Source organism: Haemaphysalis longicornis, unplaced genomic scaffold (genome assembly GCF_048455015.1).
Source record: "Haemaphysalis longicornis isolate Haplotype H1 unplaced genomic scaffold, Haemaphysalis longicornis Haplotype H1 scaffold_9, whole genome shotgun sequence".
In the NCBI taxonomy this organism is placed as follows: Eukaryota; Metazoa; Arthropoda; class Arachnida; order Ixodida; family Ixodidae; genus Haemaphysalis; species Haemaphysalis longicornis.
Window position 1 is genome coordinate 138,171,718 of NW_027526460.1, and position 18,254 is coordinate 138,189,971.

At 47.0% G+C, this 18,254-nt stretch overlaps 1 protein-coding gene across 2 annotated transcripts in view; it reads left to right on the forward strand.

The window, feature by feature from the left end:
* Positions 1–18,254, forward strand: part of LOC144152795 (potassium voltage-gated channel subfamily KQT member 1-like) — a 269,224-nt gene that overhangs the window by 222,805 nt on the left and 28,165 nt on the right. The gene's annotated exons all lie outside the window — the stretch shown is intronic.

The window sequence follows — 18,254 nt, forward strand, 5'->3', positions numbered from 1 at the left end:
CTGTAAATTACGAGAAACGATAGATCACGTTATTTTGCATCATTGGGAGGGTGTATGTCTTTGGGACGTGCTACAGAGGACACTTTACGAGTATTTTCTACTAGACCCTAACGGCATACGGTTCCTTGCAGAGGACAATAAGGGTGGAGTGCCTTATGACTCAGGCATGACATTGGGCCTCCACAGTATATCGCGCGCGCGCACTGAAAGGTTGTAAGTCATGTTGAGGCGTGTTGTGCAAGGAAGTACTTCAAAGAGAGCATAGGGCGATTCGTTGAAGAATAAATCGCAGGAGATATTGCCCGATTTATTGCCACAAATAGAGCAGCTTGCCAATATGAGGGCATTTCAATTGTCTACGTCAGTCCGTTGTTGGCTAGCTGCCTCACCTTTGGTATGTGTGCACTTTTGCGCCGCTGAATTGTAATGTCTTGCACATTGTAAAAGCCCGGGTAAAAGCCCGGCAATCAAAAGCAAAAATACGGCAGTGGCAGCGCATTGGGCTGCCACTGTGGAGACCCAGGATCAAATCCCGTGAGATCACACTTGTGTTCTTTAACACTTTTCAGCGGCGGTTATTTCCTTTACCGGACACGAAAAGGAAACAACATCGACGGCTTTTCGCAGAAAGGGGCTTTTCATTTTAAAGAATGCATATGCATGTATGCTAGGAACCGGCGGCGTTCCAAGAATAGGGTGCTGTTTCCCCTAAGTGCCGAGCCTTCCATCTCCACCCTCTACTGGACGGGTGTTTACGTGAACACTTAATGATCGTGGCACCTTTCGAGGTCGGAGTGGCTGGAGTGGAGAGGGTCCATCGAAATAGGTAAGTTATCAGCTTGAACTCTAAGCAATTAAAAAGATTAGGGAAAGGCAATCATACCCATTATATTAGCTGTATTAAACATTTCTTGCTTGCTATCTGTCACGTCGTTGCCGAATGTGAACAAGAACAGCCTATACTACGGCGTTCACGAACGTAGTTACGTGCGTGGGTGGAGTTTGTTAGCCGCTAATGACGCTTTAACAGGAGTTAGGAAATAACCAGTTATTGAGTGAAGCGTTTTTGGACCACTTCCCCGAAATGTCAATGTGAAAACTCCAGTGGGGTCCAAACAATGGGTGGTTGTGACTGCATGTTTGAGTCTCAACAAAGGACACAGCTTTTCTTCAGTTACCGGACAACATTCGTGATGTTAGACCAGCCCGAGTTTGCAGAATTCTCTCGTTCTTGTGCAGCTTTACGGGTGTGAACAGTAAGCGATCGTTGGGCTTCTTGTGCTGTGCCATGCGGAAATGGCCACTGCAGACCTGCGGTTGTTAATACTGTTAGTCTCGTCTGGCACCCGTTGCGCTGACACTCTACCGCAGCAACGCTTCACGCCGGTCACTCCAACTATGCTGCCTTCGGTGGTGCACGCCCCATGTTCCCGCGACGAACACACTGTTCGCCCACAGTGTAATTGGCCATGTAGTCCCACAGGACTACACTCTGGCCGACTACATCGCTTCTAGCAGCAGTCGTCCATCACCGCTGGGGGAGTAATTCGATACGACAATAGTCCCAGCGTTGCACCTCCCTCGCCATGATTTGAATGCGACACGCCAGCATCAGTGGCCCACCGACGCGGTACCGCTGGCACATGTCTCGCGTTGCGGCTACTACTTCGTTTGCGGCGCTGGCACAGGGACCTACTTCGAACGCTCGAATACGTCACCGTGATTACCTAACAGTAAACTGCTAATTTGAACCGGAAATTAATACGGCATATAATATCTAAAAGGAAAAAAAGGGCACTAAAATTCCCTCTACTTTCTACTCGTATTCGCCCGCTATGAATTAACCGAGTGACGTCATTTCGCTCTTGATGTTTGCAAGGAACCGCAGCGCAAATAGTTTTAACGATGCATTCAATGTGATGAGGGGAGATGATTGGGGGGAGGTGGTGCATGCCTAGCACGCTGAATTATTAATTTACTCGATACTTTTGTTTTGGTTGTCCAATTCATTTATTCCTTTGTTTACTGAGTAGTCCCCTTTAAAAACTGCAAAAAATGTGGGAAACAGACCCCGCTCCAGCGAAGCTACCGTAGGTTAAAGTTTAAAAACGTAATGTGGAAAACGGCAGCTTGTGAATTGGTTGATCACCATTGTGGCGTAAACCAATGCCTCAAGCAAGCATTTGCAACTACGGTCGCGTACACGCCCCATTGTCATTCGTGATAGCGTTATCTAACTCATACCGGACGGCTCATAGCCGTCCGCTATGATAAGCCGGGCTCATCCATCGTCCGCGTAAATACGTCATCACTGGCAACCGCGAACTACAACTAGAGCAGCCAGATAAGAGGGCTCGGCTAAATCTGAAATACGGCGCGGCACAACTTGAGTGCGGGAAGGAGGACAATGATACTACGGCGGAAAATAAACCCCGTTCTACATGGTGGGAATTTCGTCTACCAATGCGCAGGTGAGGAGCCACTCGTTCGGCAAAACAATAAATTTTCCTATTTTTATTGCTGTGACAAATTGGCAAATGCCGGGCGTTCGCATGAGAAGTTCAAATGAGAGCGACTGTTCCAAACATTTGGCAATTTTCCACGACAACGAGCATACATCATTTTGCAGCTCCAGCTGCGCCGCTGCTGCGAATTTCTAGGCGAAATTTGCGCCATGTAGCCCGGGCCTAAAGAAACAATGCGCGATCTCAACAGGCGCCGCACCTGCGCAGTGCAGCTTGTTTTGCACCCGGCCGCTCGTGCCTTTCTTGGCGGTCACGGCCGCCGACTGTGGACCCAAATGATTCCATCTAGTGTCACTAGATAAGGTTACAGAGTATCGGCACTCTTTTCTCCTATTGTTCCGTGCCGCCGCCGTGATCATTGGTCAGTTCGAATCACGTGACACTTGTTTACACTGCGACGGTTCATGGGCGCATCCATTTTGTTGCTTGTGCATTTTCAGTCGGTAAACTGTGGAAGACTTAGCTTGTCCTCCATGCTCTGCGGCTGCGCGCGACTAACGTTGTCCAGAACACGAATCAAAGATAACGCGTGTAGCAGCATTTCAGCAGCTGAACTGCGTACGAAGATGCCGTTTTTCTGTATCTTCGGCAGTGTTGTTAACAAACGCCAAGTTAGCGGCGAGGCCGTAGAAGGGGCAAACTCGCAACACTGATAAACCACAAAATGGCCGCCGTTGTTGATTTGCGTGCATGAGTGCCGCTACACTTATACCTTATCTAGTGACACTAATTCCATCATACCAAAGCGTCTGATCCACCGGGACTGACGTAAGTACCAACACCTTGTCTCCTAAAGAACGTGGAAAATGATCAAAGCACGCCCAATAGTCTTACAATATGAGCAGAAATAAACTAAAATGAGTCCTAATAACAATTGTGGGGTTTAACGCGCCGACGCAACGCACGCGATGAGGCGCACCGTTGTGGAGGGCTCCGGATTTAGACCACCTGGGGATCTTTATCGCGCGCTGAAATCTCGTACACACGGGCGTTTCTGCTTTTCGCCTCCATCAGAAAAGCAGCAGCCGCGGCCGGGAATCGAGCCCGCGACCTCGTGCTCAGCAGCGCAACGCCTTACCCACTGAGCCACCGGGGCGGGTAGTCCTAATAACAAATTAAACCCAGTATATAACGTTTTACCTGAATTTCCAAATTCCAATGTTCGGCGACTGTGCCTGTACAACCCCAAGCTCGGCTTTGCAAACAATGAACGGAGCCAAGCGCCGAACGTAAATAATCGCGCTACAATTGGTAGTGATGTTATCCGAGAGAAGCGTCACGTAAGATTCCTTGGCATGACCGGACTGAGACGCGGAAGAGCCGGACTCACAATCGCCCGAATGAGAAAACCACAGACCAATTGGCACAAACATTGTAAAGCATCAATGAAGCACGGGAAGAGCAAGACTGAGAAAAAAAACCCATTAGGCTCCTGCAGGCACTGATCATGAGCTGGATATCGTATAAGCTGCCGTGCCACGAACGCATACCGAAGAAAACGGAATAAACACCGTTATCACGGCAGCATATTAAACAGACCTCACCATCTACAGTTTTCACCGTCTTCAAAAGATCCTGAACCTGGGTCTCTACAACACCTTTGAACAAATCAGAGAAGCACGTCTCCTGGAACAAACGGAACGACTGAAAAAAACAAAACCGGGACGGACCATCCTTCGGGAGATACCCATCCATGCCCCCAGAGAAGAAACTACTGCACATGTCACCGATGTCCTACTGCACATGTCACCGATCCAGCAACACACATAAAAACTCCCCCCCCCCTCCTTCCCCCCGGAAGACAGGTACCCCAACCTACACAAAGAGCCAACAAGCAATGATCGAATTCCCTCGAGGAGTGTCGCAGTACCACAAAAAGAGACTATAAATAACCGCCGAGGTGCACACAGAAGTACGAAGGCAACAATTGCCGTAGTGGAATACCTCGACAATGTTTCTTACGGCAATACTTTCCTACACACAGTAACAGAAAAACTGGCAAGTTACATCCATCCTCTTGGCTATCCAACTTTCGGAACTAAATATCGCATGGAAGAAAAAACCTTATTACACACTTCAAAAAGGTGCTTAAACTGTTGCCCGCGGGGCCGGGGGAATACCTAAAAGATTCGGAAAGATTCTGCCCTCCACAACGAAAAAAATTCAAATCACATGTGCATAGTTTGGAAGGGAAGGAGGCAGCCGACAAAGATGGACGCGAAATCATGTCCTCTGCTCATTGCGACCACGACTACTAAACTACCGTACCGGAAAAAATGGGGTCGGTCGGCACCAGAATCCCGGGACGCTCGCCGACGAGTCTGTACACAAAGCAGCCGTGTCGGCGGATTGCCTCGGAAGCGCGTCATCCCTATTTCATATTTGCCGCGCTTTCGAGGCGCTTTTTCAAAGAAAGTGCTACGAGTTGTGCCGCGCCTCCGCCAGATGGCGCCACGGGTCCCGCGACAGAGAGAATATGCAGTAAACATCCCCCTCGCGAGGGGCACGATCAAATGCAGAGCATTTCCGGGGGCGCACGACGTTAAGTAGTTTGCGTTACGTTAATGTTGTTGCACTTGTGGCAACTGCTGACGAGAGAGCGCTCGTCAGCAGTAATTTGAATGAGTCAACGATATAACGCGCGTTCGTAGCGTGCCAGTCTGTGTCGGCTTTGTGGCGCAGTGGGTAGAGCGCCATGTACATTGCGTTCCGCCCGCAGGGTCGAGGGATCGAAACCGGGCGCAGGATAGTATTTTTTTTATATAGTAGGGAGGGGTGCGGTGCGGACTACGGACGTCAACACGGGTGTCATCGTGAGTTACTGAAATGCTCTGCATTTAAAAACATAGAGAACGTCTCCTATCCCTCTTTGTGGGGACAATATCCTCCCCCGTGCCAAGGGGGTCTCAATGCCGAAGAATGGCAAACGTTACGCAGGCTAACGCAGCACATAATCAACAGATCTAGATGGGCGAACATGTTTGGCGGGAAACACCACACCTAAACATGAACAGCTAGATGCAAGGAAACATGCAGCCTCTTCTAAGAACCTGGCCATGCCAAAGGTATGCTTAGGGGGAAACAACTCAAACATTGCATATTAAATTTCTATCGAGACATGGGGGTACCTTTATCCGTCTTTTACCTCAGGATAAGCGTGAGCGAAGTGACAGGACACAAAAAGAAGCTGTTGCATCTGGGGCCCTGGATTTCAGGTTCCGCCCTTGAGATCTGTACCGTCTGTTTAACCTCTATTCCAGAATTGCAATTATTTCTTACATAACAAAAGTGTCATCTCTCTCTCTCTCTCTCCTAACAGAAGCTGAAATGTTCAGTTCGGCCATGCATTAAAATTGTCGCCTTCTCGCTCAAACTGACCAACACGCCAAAGTCGCTACCTATTATGCCAACACGTTAAGCCACACAAAGGTAGATGGCTTGTGTTTTTCTCTGCCACAACGATTAAAAACAGTTGCGGCTATTCTTTTTCTCTTCAATGACCTTCAATCCTTGGAAGGCATAAAATAACGCTATCCGGTCGTACATCCTCAGACCTCAACGTAGATGTCATCTGTAACATTTTTTATATTTTGTCGTGGCTGCTAGCCGTCCCCTATTAGCCGTGCTCATCAAGCGTCCGTGTAGGGACGTCATCGGGGCTTAATGGAAACTACATGCAACTCAAGCAGCCCAGCAGTCAGATATGAGTGCTCGCCGGAATCAGGAGCATGGAGAAGCGGCAACTTGATTGTGGTATGGAGGTACCACTGGTACCACTGCCGTGACGAATGAAATAATATGCGATTCCAACAGGCCCACGGCCATGGGTAGTCGCAAGCTCGTCAGGCACGTGCACCAGCCGTGCCCGAAACCTACGCTATCAACAAAGCCCCTCTACGATCGAAAATGATTCCGGGCCAACATTGTGTCACCCAGCTAAGAAACGCGGCAAAATACTGAAGCTGGGTCCTCAGAAACCTAGGGAAGCCTGCTTTATAACCACAAGACAGCTAAAAAGGAATAAAACCGAGTATATGAGTCCAATACCATCAATTTTGGAACACATTTTTGAATTTTTCATAGCCCTGTCATTAACGCGAGCTCTGTCTGGAATACAATAAGCGGTGCCACCAGGCGAATTAAAAAAAAAATTGCAGGTGACATCTGCATTTAGGTCTACAAGATGTATGACGCGATAGCATTACTTCGGTGTCGAGGGAGCGTTTTAAAGCGGCGTTTCTGCATTACCATATGTACTTTCCGAGCAGTGAATTTCGGGGACGAGAGCTAGCATAGCCGCAGCGGTTTTTAATCACCACGGAAAAAGAAGGCAGACGCCATGCATGCTTGTAAGGCTGGATGTGGGCGTGAAAAGTTGCGGCTGCGGCGTGTTCGCTAGCTTTAATTAACGAGAAGGTGAAAGTGTCAGCGCTTCAAAGTGTTTTTTCTCTAGCGTCGAGGCCTGACTGAACATTTTGCTTTGGCATCAGACAGATTGTAAGAGAGAGAGAGACGGACCTTTGCTGAGTAAGATTTAGGGATAGTTTCGGAAAAGGGAGTAAAGAGACGGTAGGCCGCAAGTAGGGAAGCCGAATACCAGGGCCCAACTTCAACTCATGGCAATCACGAGGTGACTAGCTGGTCAGGACAGCCTCCTATGTTGCGATATAACTGAAATATGTAATGTTTCAGTTCTTCCCGCTGAACATATCCTTGGATATGACCAGCTTGCGTAGAACAGACTGGGTGCTTCCTCGTACTTAGCACGGTTGTTAATGTCGAACGTTTCCTCCAGAACATCTGCGCCCATCTAGATTCGTGGATATATGTGCTGGTTTGTATTCTACGGAAAGTTGGTCATTTTTCGGAGTGTAAATCCACGTGTGGCACGGAGTGGATGGTGATAGTAGGCATAGAATTACGAAGCGTGAGGGATGTGTAGCAGTCCTGGTCCACAGGGAGCACGGTATGCGAATTCGCGTAGACCTTCATCGGTTGTGTCGTTCCTTTCCCGATGCTTGCGCATTCTCATCATAAGGGATTGGAAAATCTCTATATATAGCGTTCAGGTACTGTGCCTGCAGCCAAGACACTAATGGCGTTTTGAGCACATGTAGTGATGCTTAAGCGTCTATTCGATAGTTCCACTATGCGGCTTTCTTTTTCCGTTCCTGTGTCAAGGTTGGTAATCAAGTCACAGACGCTGTCACGATAGGCAACCACGGCAATTGTTGCCTCTGCCCTTTCGAACGTACCTGCGTCGGCGTATACTCTGTTTTAATGGTTTTGGAACTTTCCTCTAATGAACGTTATCTCTGGTTGTCGCCTATCGTAGTGCATAGGTTTGCATCTATGATTTTCGGTGGGAGGAGGGCTTTTATGAAAAGGAGGAAGGGAGGGAAGAAAAACGTTTGTTTATATTTTTTGTGTTTGGGCGGCTCTCCACCGGGGTCTTGTGCCACGTGCTACAGTGCCCAACGGACTACAGCAGCGGTAGTACCCTTGGTCGAGGGCTTCAACGGCTTCTGCTTCTTTGCCTGTCCGCTGAATCCGACTGATCTCGTCTTCACAGCATTCGCTGTCCAGCAGTGCCTCCCATAGCTCCGCATTAGGGTTTCTGATTTCGGGGACAGCCGACGTTGTGCTTTGGCATTCCCATGTGGTGTGGTATAGGGTGTTTTTTTTTTTGTTGTTGATGGCACAATGGGCATGCGTCTGTATATCGAGAGGGATAAATTTAGCTCAGCAGATTTATGTTTGGGAACGTGCCTGTCTGCAGCTGTCTCCAGTCGGCGGCTTCTGCCCTCGTCAGAAATTAGTGTGTTGGAGAGGACCTTTTCCTGATATCCCTGTAGGATGCCAATGTGGCTGAGTGTTCCGGGGGGGACTGGCGGGGGTTCTTCGAGGTCCAAATCATCGGTTGCTCGGTTTGATAGTATAGCCTCGAGCTACCCTGTCCGCCTCTATGTTCCCCTCTATTCCAGAGTGCGCCGGGGCCCACGAGATCCTGTGTTGAATCAAGCTTAGGTGAATGCTCGGGGGGTAGGGGTACGCCGCACTTAGCGTGGAGGAGTACACCGAGTGCGCAGTGGCTTATTCGAGTCGCGGAATCGGTGGCATATCCATTATGGCGTGCATACGTTTTTCGTCCTGAACTCTGCCTATATTCCATAGGATGACCGGCCCTAATTTTGTTTTTCTCTTGCATCCATCTTGCTCTGTTTAGTAACCTCTTTGCGTTCCTCAAAAGTGTTAAATTGGGAGGTTGAGGGCTCCCTGATATGCTGTCCTGATGATGATATTCATTCGGTTTTATTCTATGTGGGCAAGTGTGTGGTACGGCAGGCCGCACACGATATGATGCTTATGATGAGTGCCTGCATTAGGTTTGCGTTTCTTCTTTCCGTTCTGCTCTTCCCCTGTATAGGCGTTTTACAATGTCGGCCAAACGTTCAAATATTTCCGGTATTTCGGCAATTGTATGATCGCCTCTGCGGTTTCGCTGAAGGCCCATGCCGAGGATTCTGACGTGTTGGTTCTCTGGTATCACAAGCTGACCTATTCTGAAATGTATATTTTTAAATTGCCTGATCGCACCATTAATCGTTTTCGTACAAAGTTTGCGGCGGGGAGAGGGCCGCGAAAAATTCGACACATATTTTAAAATTGGTGGACTCAGACGCCATATTATCGGTTTTATTTCTTACCGAGACACATTTTACTTCTTTCCTGGTTATAATGCAGGCTTTCTTTGGTTTTTAAGCGCCAGGCTATAATTTTTTTTGCCCGTTTTTTGGCTGGGTTCCACAATGTTGGCCTGCCATCAGTTTTGATCGTAGTGGCGCTTAGTTGATGGCGCACGTTGCGGGTTCGGCTGCAGCCGCCCGCGCCTACTGAGACAGAGAAAACAAACTTTTATTTTCCGCAGGACCTAAGTCCAAGTCCTAATTTGCGTGTTCAATTTACCGGGTCCACGTAGTACTGCAGATTTCCGTGCGGATCAGGTTCACATGTTAATAGTTTACTGGGCATCGTCGATGTTCTCTGTCGTCGGGAAAGACAGCCAGAGCTCCCAGGAAGTGATGGAGGCGAGGGATGGGGAAAGAAATGGTGGGGTGCATTCCCTGTAAGAATGAGGGATAGATGGGTAGGAGCTTTCCATGGCGCTTCAAAAGAACCTAATTGCGCAGCCGCGGTGCCTATTGAAATCGCATATTATTGCTTTCACCGCGGCCGTAGAGTCATTGTCTTCGCTGCCACAATCAAGTTGCCGCGCCTTCGTGCTCCTGGTTCCGGCAAGCTCTCGTATCTGTCTGCCTCTGTTGCATGCAGTTTCCTGTTAGCACTGAGACGTACTTCCGCGGACGCTTTATGAGCACGGCTGATAGCGAACGGCTTACAGCCACGTAAACGTCAAAAAATGGCCTAGTAACGCTGTAGAGTTAATAACATTTATTGGCGAAGTTGGTCTACGCAATAAACAAGAAGATAGCACAAGCGGCGACAAAGCAGTCAACAAAGTTAGATGCGCAGTTGAACGTCGGCGAATCGAGTGCCGCGTCATTTGCCCTGCGAGCCTTTGTATCGGCGCACGGCTTTCCAGAACTATGGAATTGAAACGAGAACATTGTTGAAGAAAGAAAAGGTGATCAATGAAGAACACTGTAGGGTAGGGATGACAAGGTGAAATTCTTTTCCTATGAAACGAGATTCCCCGTGCGCCACACGACACAAGGATCAAGCCCTCGCTCAGCTCGAAACGCAGGATTAGGGATGTAAGTTTTCATGAAATTTTCAGGGGCGTGAAAAAAACAAGTTTCTTACATGTTCGATTTTTTTTCAGAAAATGAGGAAAAATTGAAAAAAGACGACTCCGCACTTCTCTATAAAAACTCGACCTATTTCTTGAGGCGAAAGCCTTAGATGTCTCATCAAACGCAAAAAGTGACCGCAGTTGCTGGTGACTATACGAATGGAACAAAATTACGGCCACTGTAGAAAGAAAATCAGTAACTAAAATACACATAAAACACATTTTGGTTCGACTGGGATTTAAACCCGGGTCGCCACAGCAGCAGCCAAGTGTGGTAACTACAGCGCTAACATTTTTTGCTTCCCACGTGGTACTTATTGCACTAAAAGTCAATGTAGGAAACGATATTTACAACACATATTTACAACTACGTACACAAACAATTCAGTAGATTACAAGATGAAAAAGAAAACTAAACACAATGAACAACCATGCGCATTTCTTTTAAACGGGGGCAACAGTTAACAACTAATAATTTTCCATACACTATGCAAAGTTAGTAGAAAAAAAAACAATCATATGGCACGTCGCCGTGTGCGGGTGATACGAGTTATTGTATTTTATGCGGTCTCAAGTCTTTTTTTAAAAGTTCTTTGGATGTTATACCCAAAAGGGTATGGCATTCTTACAATTTATAAAGCAGTGGTCAATTATTTTCAATACATCCCACAGGCGACAGTTTACAGAAGACACAAAAATGTTCAGGTTGTGCTGCCACGTCTTCACAGGGAAAGTTTCGGTGTGCAGTTTGAGGAAGAACGTTTTTGTTGAGGGAGAGAGTGGCATTTTAAACAACCCGGTACCGTGCAAGGATTGAACAAGAATTATGCGGATGTGGGACGCATTACAGGCGAACGTGACGGCTCCCCAAACGCGATGCAGAAGTGAAGATAATCGCTTGCTTTCGCCTTCAAATCACTTAACAGACCTAACTGCCCGATGAATGTTTTCGTTAACACTGAAAAAAATATAATTGTTACATGTAGCCTCACAAACGCTCAACAGAGCTTCCGCGATCAAAATCTGAGCATAATTTCACGTCAAGGCGTTAATTTCATAAAGGGATTCCCCCAATGCAGATTGGAGGCACCGCTACAAATTTTATGGTAGAGGCTGTTTTTATTTTCAGTGTTATCCTTGTTAACACAACCGAAAAGTTGTTCTTTTTTTTCGAAGTTTTAATGTTCTTTTTTTAACCGCTCATATCTCTACACAGGGTAAGAGAGCCGGGCGCGGCCAGGCCATGGTAACAAAACAGAAGACATGTTTCTCGGCATTAGTCTATATGCTGTTGGGATTCAGGGCCAGTTTGTCCGCTGGGGATGTGAGGTGCGTGCTTTAGTGTCCGCGCAGCAACGGAATACCGGGCGAAAGCAGCCTGTATTCGTGATATAAAGCGTTATCCAATACACCAGCGCCAATTGATACATGCGGCTCCGGGACTATGTTACCCTTTCCTACGCTTGATAGTAAGGGGTTCCGAGTACACGCACACGTTCTTGCGGTCAACCCTCCAATCTTTGCGCTCGAAGGAATTTATTGATTGATCGGTTGCAAAAATTAAGTTGATTATCCATTTAACAAAGCGTTTTCAAATACACCAGTGCTGGTGTTGGCCAATGTTCACGAGCTAGATACGGGTGACAGAGAGCACATGCACTTGTGTGTCTATATTAGGGTGTAGGCGTGAAAAGGTGGTCATCAACCTTTTCCCTTTGTGCCTTCTCTTTGTCTTTCTTACTGTGAGGTCCGTGGTCAGCGCCCTTGTTCGGCTTGTGTTTAGGCTTAACGTTTGGCAGCATTAAAGCTAAGCTCAACGGCTTGCCAAGCAACGTCAATATCACTGTACGTCAGTGGTCTGTACGCTTTGAGACGTTAGACATCACAGCATAAAATTTGATCTAACGTCACACCGGCTAACCGCCCCTGCCACTGCTGCCCGAGCAGATCGTCTGCCTTCTTACCAGCGTTGATGTCGTTACTGAAGCTCAAGCTCCATCTCCTACCTACGAGGTCTGGTTAAAGGGTTTAGCCTTAGACAATACGTCCACTTAGCAGCCACATGGTTTAGGACTGATGTGCGTTGGACCTCCTACGATGTGGAAAAAAACTAAATAACTTAATAAGGTCCAAAAGGGAGGCCTCTTCAGGCCCTTCAGGTCTCCCATTGCTCTTTACTGATGATAATAAATGTCCCTGTTGAATTTTTCAAGCCTCGTCTCTGGGTACTGGGGCGTTCCCATAGCATATTAGCCAACCTTGCAAGCTCGAGGCAGTGTTTAGATCTTCCGTCGTAATAAAAAATATGTAGCGGCTTTGGAATATGCCCAAAATAAAATTTTCTACGTACCACTATAGGGAACATCAGTACCGCATTATTCGCTAAGCTAACTACTGACCGTAAAAAGTCTTAACTGATATTACCAGCATTACCTTTTGTAATAACTAGATCGTTCATCTCACGGACAATGAAAACACAAACTCCCCTGGAGAAATGCGTAAGCGGTTTCCATTCAAAATTTTTATTTATCTAGAAACGCTGTCGTGCTCCCTCGCGACATTTTTAATCGCCTTCAGATGTTTAAAATTGCTGTTCAAACGGGTGGTGCGGAGTGTGGGATTAAATCACTGAGAGTGCCTTCGTAGACAAAGTTTTTTCATGGCTCTCCTTATTCATATATCCTGTCTACAAGAAGCTTTCAGCGGCCACTTCACGACGCGACTTTACCTTCTAAGTGGAAAGCCAGAGAGGTGATCCCGTTTCCATAATTAAGAACACAAACACCCAAGTTTTAATTAACGACATATTTTACTTAGTTGCATCCCCGAGAAATACTTGGATTTTTCTTTTGTTTTGTATACAGTTAGGTTTCTAGCACAAAGCTTATTTTTACAGAATTAAGGCATGGTTCTTTTTAAATCTATTCCGAAACACAATTAGTAATATTTACACGCAAGCTTTACGTCTTATTTCACCATTTCTAATTCGCAGATTGCATGAGCTTGCACTGTTTTATTCAATGAGGTAATGAAGGCCTCCCATAATTCCCTTCCATAGATGCGAGGATTATGTCAGAAAAATGCGCACTACGTACTTCTTACACACCCCGAAGATTTCCAGCAGAAGTAGATAATGGGTCGGTTGGTATGGGTTTACCTTATACGCAGAGCAAGGACAACAAAACACAGATGCCAATACGGCACAAGACAAGTGCTGCTGTGTGTTTCTTTTTTTTTATACTTTTTCGTACTGTTCATGTGGCTTTTTTAATGTTCACAACAGTGTTTGAAAAGTGTGTTTTTCGTGTGTGAATATAGTCCCTTAACATAGTTCCTTATTTCACGCGTCCAGGCTTTTAGGGTATGTATATAAGTGAAGTATTTATCAGCCCTTCCATTCTGGGAAGAAGGACGACCACTGAAGCTGTTATGTTTTTTGCTAAATTGCAAAATTATATAGATATATGTCTATAACGATATCGTGCGCTCCAGCGGCGAGAAGCCGCTCAGGCCGATCCTGCGTCCGGCGATGAGCCTTCTCGTAACAGCAACTACCTTTTTTTTCACTGCGCCTCGAACGCGCGAGTGCAGGGTGATGTCGATTTGTCGTGCTATAAGCTAGTTTTCCGCGCTGAGCGCGTGTAGTGAACGTGATATCTCCAAGTGGTTTTCACCCTTACTCTTTACCCCTCATCCCCTTCTGCGCACCGCCCACCCCACTCCCCTCCTTAGAATGAACGAACGACCGCGCTTTCACTTTTCTTTGTCGACACGACGGTGTACACACCCGCACGCAGAATGTTTGCTGTGGTAGGCGTGTACAGCTCCGCTGCAAGAATAAATAAATGGGGCTAGGCGTTGCCAACCGGAAGTTTGTTTGGTTTGGTTTCAATTAATCTGCGTGAACAAGTAAGCATAAACACTAAGCGAAAAGGCTGTGTATTTGCGATCAATTGCGGGGGTGCGAAGAAAGACATACAAATGGCTTTCTATTGCTTACTACACTTGCTTACACTGTTGTTCAAGCTTTTCAACTTCAGGCTTTTACTTCACCGTCCTTGGGAAGTACCTCCGAAAATACTGCGCTCAAGCATCTTTTAAAGCAAATTCGGGCTTTGTTAGCAGACCATAATTGTATGACACAACTGATATCTGTTGCTTACAAGAGAACTGGAAGACATTTCACAATGAAATAATGCAAAAAAATTCCAATAAGTCCGTAAGAGATACCCGATGCCCGATACGTAAGAGATACGTATGTAGTCCGAAAGGCGGCGTCTATTTCGTTGGGTATCCGTTCTGTGGGTTTAAATCTTCGTTTTGATGCATTTTTGTGTCCTCTGCGTAGGTGTTTCTGTGCGCGCTTCTATGCAAGGTTTGAGTGCCAAGCAGATAATTTACATTTTATCATTTACCTGGAAACCTTATTTTAAACATGAGCGCTTGTCGTGCATTTCCTGCCGTTACCTCGAGGAATATCTACATAAGCCACTGGCAGCTCTCCTAGCGCATCACGCGTATTCAAGATACTCAAAGAAAGAAGAATAGTGTTGAAGCGTGTTGCGAACAAAGTCAATGAAACAGCGCAATGGTTAGGTTATCAAGTATGCCCTAGCCGAATATTGCTTTTTCGCATAGTGCCGGAAGGTCACAATAATGCACCACGGCAAATAACATACCTTCCATGTGCGTACTTTAAATCTTTACTTTCTCGGTGCCGCTGTCTCCGTGCCTTTGCCGTACTCGTAAAGAAGATTCCGCAAGTTGGCGTCTCCTTTTGTGCACTTCCGGGAACGCTAAGCTTTGTCTTTGCGTCGTCGCTTGATCTCGGCCGACACCGACACTTTTCGGTAATACCCGCCGCGGTGGCTCAGTGGCTAAGGCGTTGCGCTGCTGAGCACGAGGTCGCGGGTTCGATTCCCGGCCGCGGCGGCCGCTTTTCTGATGGAGGCGAAAAGCAAAAACGCCCGTGTGTTCGAGATTTCGGTGCACGTTAAAGATCCCCAGGTGGTCAAAATTAATCCGGAGCCCTCCACTACGGCGCGCCTCATCGCCTGCGTTGCGTCGGCGCGTTAAACCCTGCAATCAAACTTTTCGGTAATTAGTGTTGCCTGCTGCACCCAAAGGTAATACATGATTGACCAGCTTTATTCTTTCAAATTATGGTATATCACACTTCGTGGCAGGACTTGCATGCGCCTTAGTGAAATATATTACATTGGATGCTTGCAGCCTCACCTACTGTGAAGACTATCTCTGAACGTTTACATGCCAAAGTTGCGGCCGCGCCACGATGTTGGCTATAGCCAACATCATAGCGCGGGCTTATTCTGTAGCCTTCCAGTATAGTGGATTAATTTAGTCTACCTGGGTATATTGCAAGAGCGCCGAAGTCTTGGTCACGGCCGTTTTCGTTTTTCGCCTCCCTGTGAAAAACGGCCGCCGCAGCTTGGCCCGCGTGTTGGCACTCGTAACGGTAGGTAAAAGCGTCGAAAGGACAAGAGGTACAGCTTTGGGCAGGCGTGGACAAAGTGGGACACGGAGTAACATATGGCCCTTTTCAAACTATGAACGAACCAGACCAGCAACAAGTTTTGTTGAAACGTGCTGTTTTCGGCACATGTGCTACGCCCTTGAAAATGGCCGCACCGGTGCCAGAAGGGGGAAAGCGCTTTGGTAAACCGCTTGTTCTCTGCGCACGTGCTTAGGACGAGGCGCATGCCTTGAGAATGACGCCTTTTCCTGCGCGTTCCGTTGCTCTGGGAACCAACCCGGCAGCCGCCAGGTTCATGCATCGGGCTCCCGCGTGCGTCAAACGTTCTAGATGTTTACCCTCTGTAATTGCGGTTGCCGCGGTGCAATTAGATAGATGGTGGTTGCGGCCTGCGGCAACACGGGACGCGCGGGGCATCATCGATGACGTTGCGCGCGGGAACCGGGAGGGGGCTTGACACATCTACTCACTTCGTCCCCTGGTTCCTACGACGCAACAGGGGTGTTTGGAGTTCTTGCAAACGCCAACGCGGAACGGTCACCTGGCCAATTAACCCGCGGTAAACCGCATCTCTCTACCGCAGTGTGTCTCGCGCTTTTCGTCTTTCATTATTTTACGGTTTTTTTGCGCCTTCAAACGTGAATCGCAGTCACCACTTCAAAAGTACCGCTTTTACAATTGTCACGGCATTTGCAGAACGTTTCCGGTCCTCCCACTCAAACGTTTTGGACACCTTGGTATTATAGCTTGCAAAAGGTCTTGCCGCTAAGCCTAGCTGAAATAAAGATGCGCTATCTACGCAGTTTCAGCGCGCGTGTTTTTTTTTTAATTCCTGCAGGGAATTAGAGACTCGCTTAATTACTCCCAGGGCCCTTTCTGGGAAACATCGAGCACTTATTAGGTGCGGAGTACCTTAGGACCGCACAATGTCCGTTCGCGTAAAAATCACACAGACACCGGCAGGATTCGAGCCTGTGTCTCGTAGATCAGACAGAGTTAGTGAAGTCGTCTTACCCATTGGGCTTCGACCGTGAGTTAGTACCCGAGAGTCAAACGGCTTACTCCCTCACCTGTAACGGTGCAAAGTACACTAGGACGTCTCAATGTCCGTCCGCGTCCATCCATGCGCACACCACCATCAAGCGAAAACCACGCGAAATTCGGTTTGAGCCGTGAGTTGCAGTTTAATTTAGGGAATAATGAAGGCGCAACTCAAGGCACAAATCGAATGACGGTCGGGGAGCAAATCGGATGTCACTGGGGGCGCAACCTGAGTGTCATTTCGAGTCCCCGTACTCCGCACCCTCGTCACCATCCACGGAGTGGAGATGCTGCCATTTTTTTCGGAGGAGCGTTTTTGTAGATGTTGATGCCCAAATAAAAACTGCGTAAAAAACTTGTAATGTCATTGAGTGAGCATAAGAATTGCTTTCTCGCCTTTTTATTACCATCAAAACTAAGCCATTGATGGCTTAATTTTGAAGATGAAATCATTACCATTCCTGGTTAGTAATCATTTCAATATTGGTCATTTGTACCCTAGTCGTTAGTAGTCACTACAAACTGGCAGCTACAATTTCTGGAACCATGTGTCGATGTTTATCACCGGCAAGCCTAAAACGTTTAATTATGCTTTCTGTGAAAATATCGTTTGTATAAATGGTCAAGAAGATATGGGTACGCGAGAATTTGGGCGAGCAGTACTCGACATTCAGCAACACTTACGTTTCTTTGAAAAATAACGCTGTTGCCCTTCAGGCCGGCAAATTATAGTCCGCAATTTTTTTTCTTTAATAGTGGGTGGCGATACTAAGATGTCGTTTTTGTACCATTTAAAGTGCAGCAGCTTACTTGTTTTTACAAAAAGTGTGTGGTCGCCATAAATACGTAGTCCTGGGAACAGCATGCAATTATATTTCTGTATGGGGTTAAGCACAGCTTGATACATTGAGCACCTTGATTGCTAATGAACCTTCGAGATGCACGCTGCATGCTGGCACTTTTAAGAAAAAAAAACGGTCTCTCACGGGTAATTCTGTGCAATTAGGCACGCCAAAGTATCGCCACTACGATGAAATGGGCCGGCACCTGCTTGCACGAATCACAAAATATAAGGTTTCAAGTATTCAGCGTAGTAGTGCAGGGTTATGAAATTGTTTAAGTTGTTACACGTAAAGAAAATCTGCGGAATGGGGCTCCAAATTCCCACGGAGATGCCCTTGTATTCCTACATGCTAGTCTAGCGTTTTCTTATTTCAAATTCTGGGGAGCAGTTTTCAGTGTCAGTTGTAGCATAGAAAACTGTTTGCAAATGCTGTTTTCCTGTATTACGCTGAATGTTTCTGGAACAAACTATAGAATTTGGTTGTGTGGATCGCAACGGCACAATTTGAATGTTCATCCCAGTAACTTTCCAGACAAC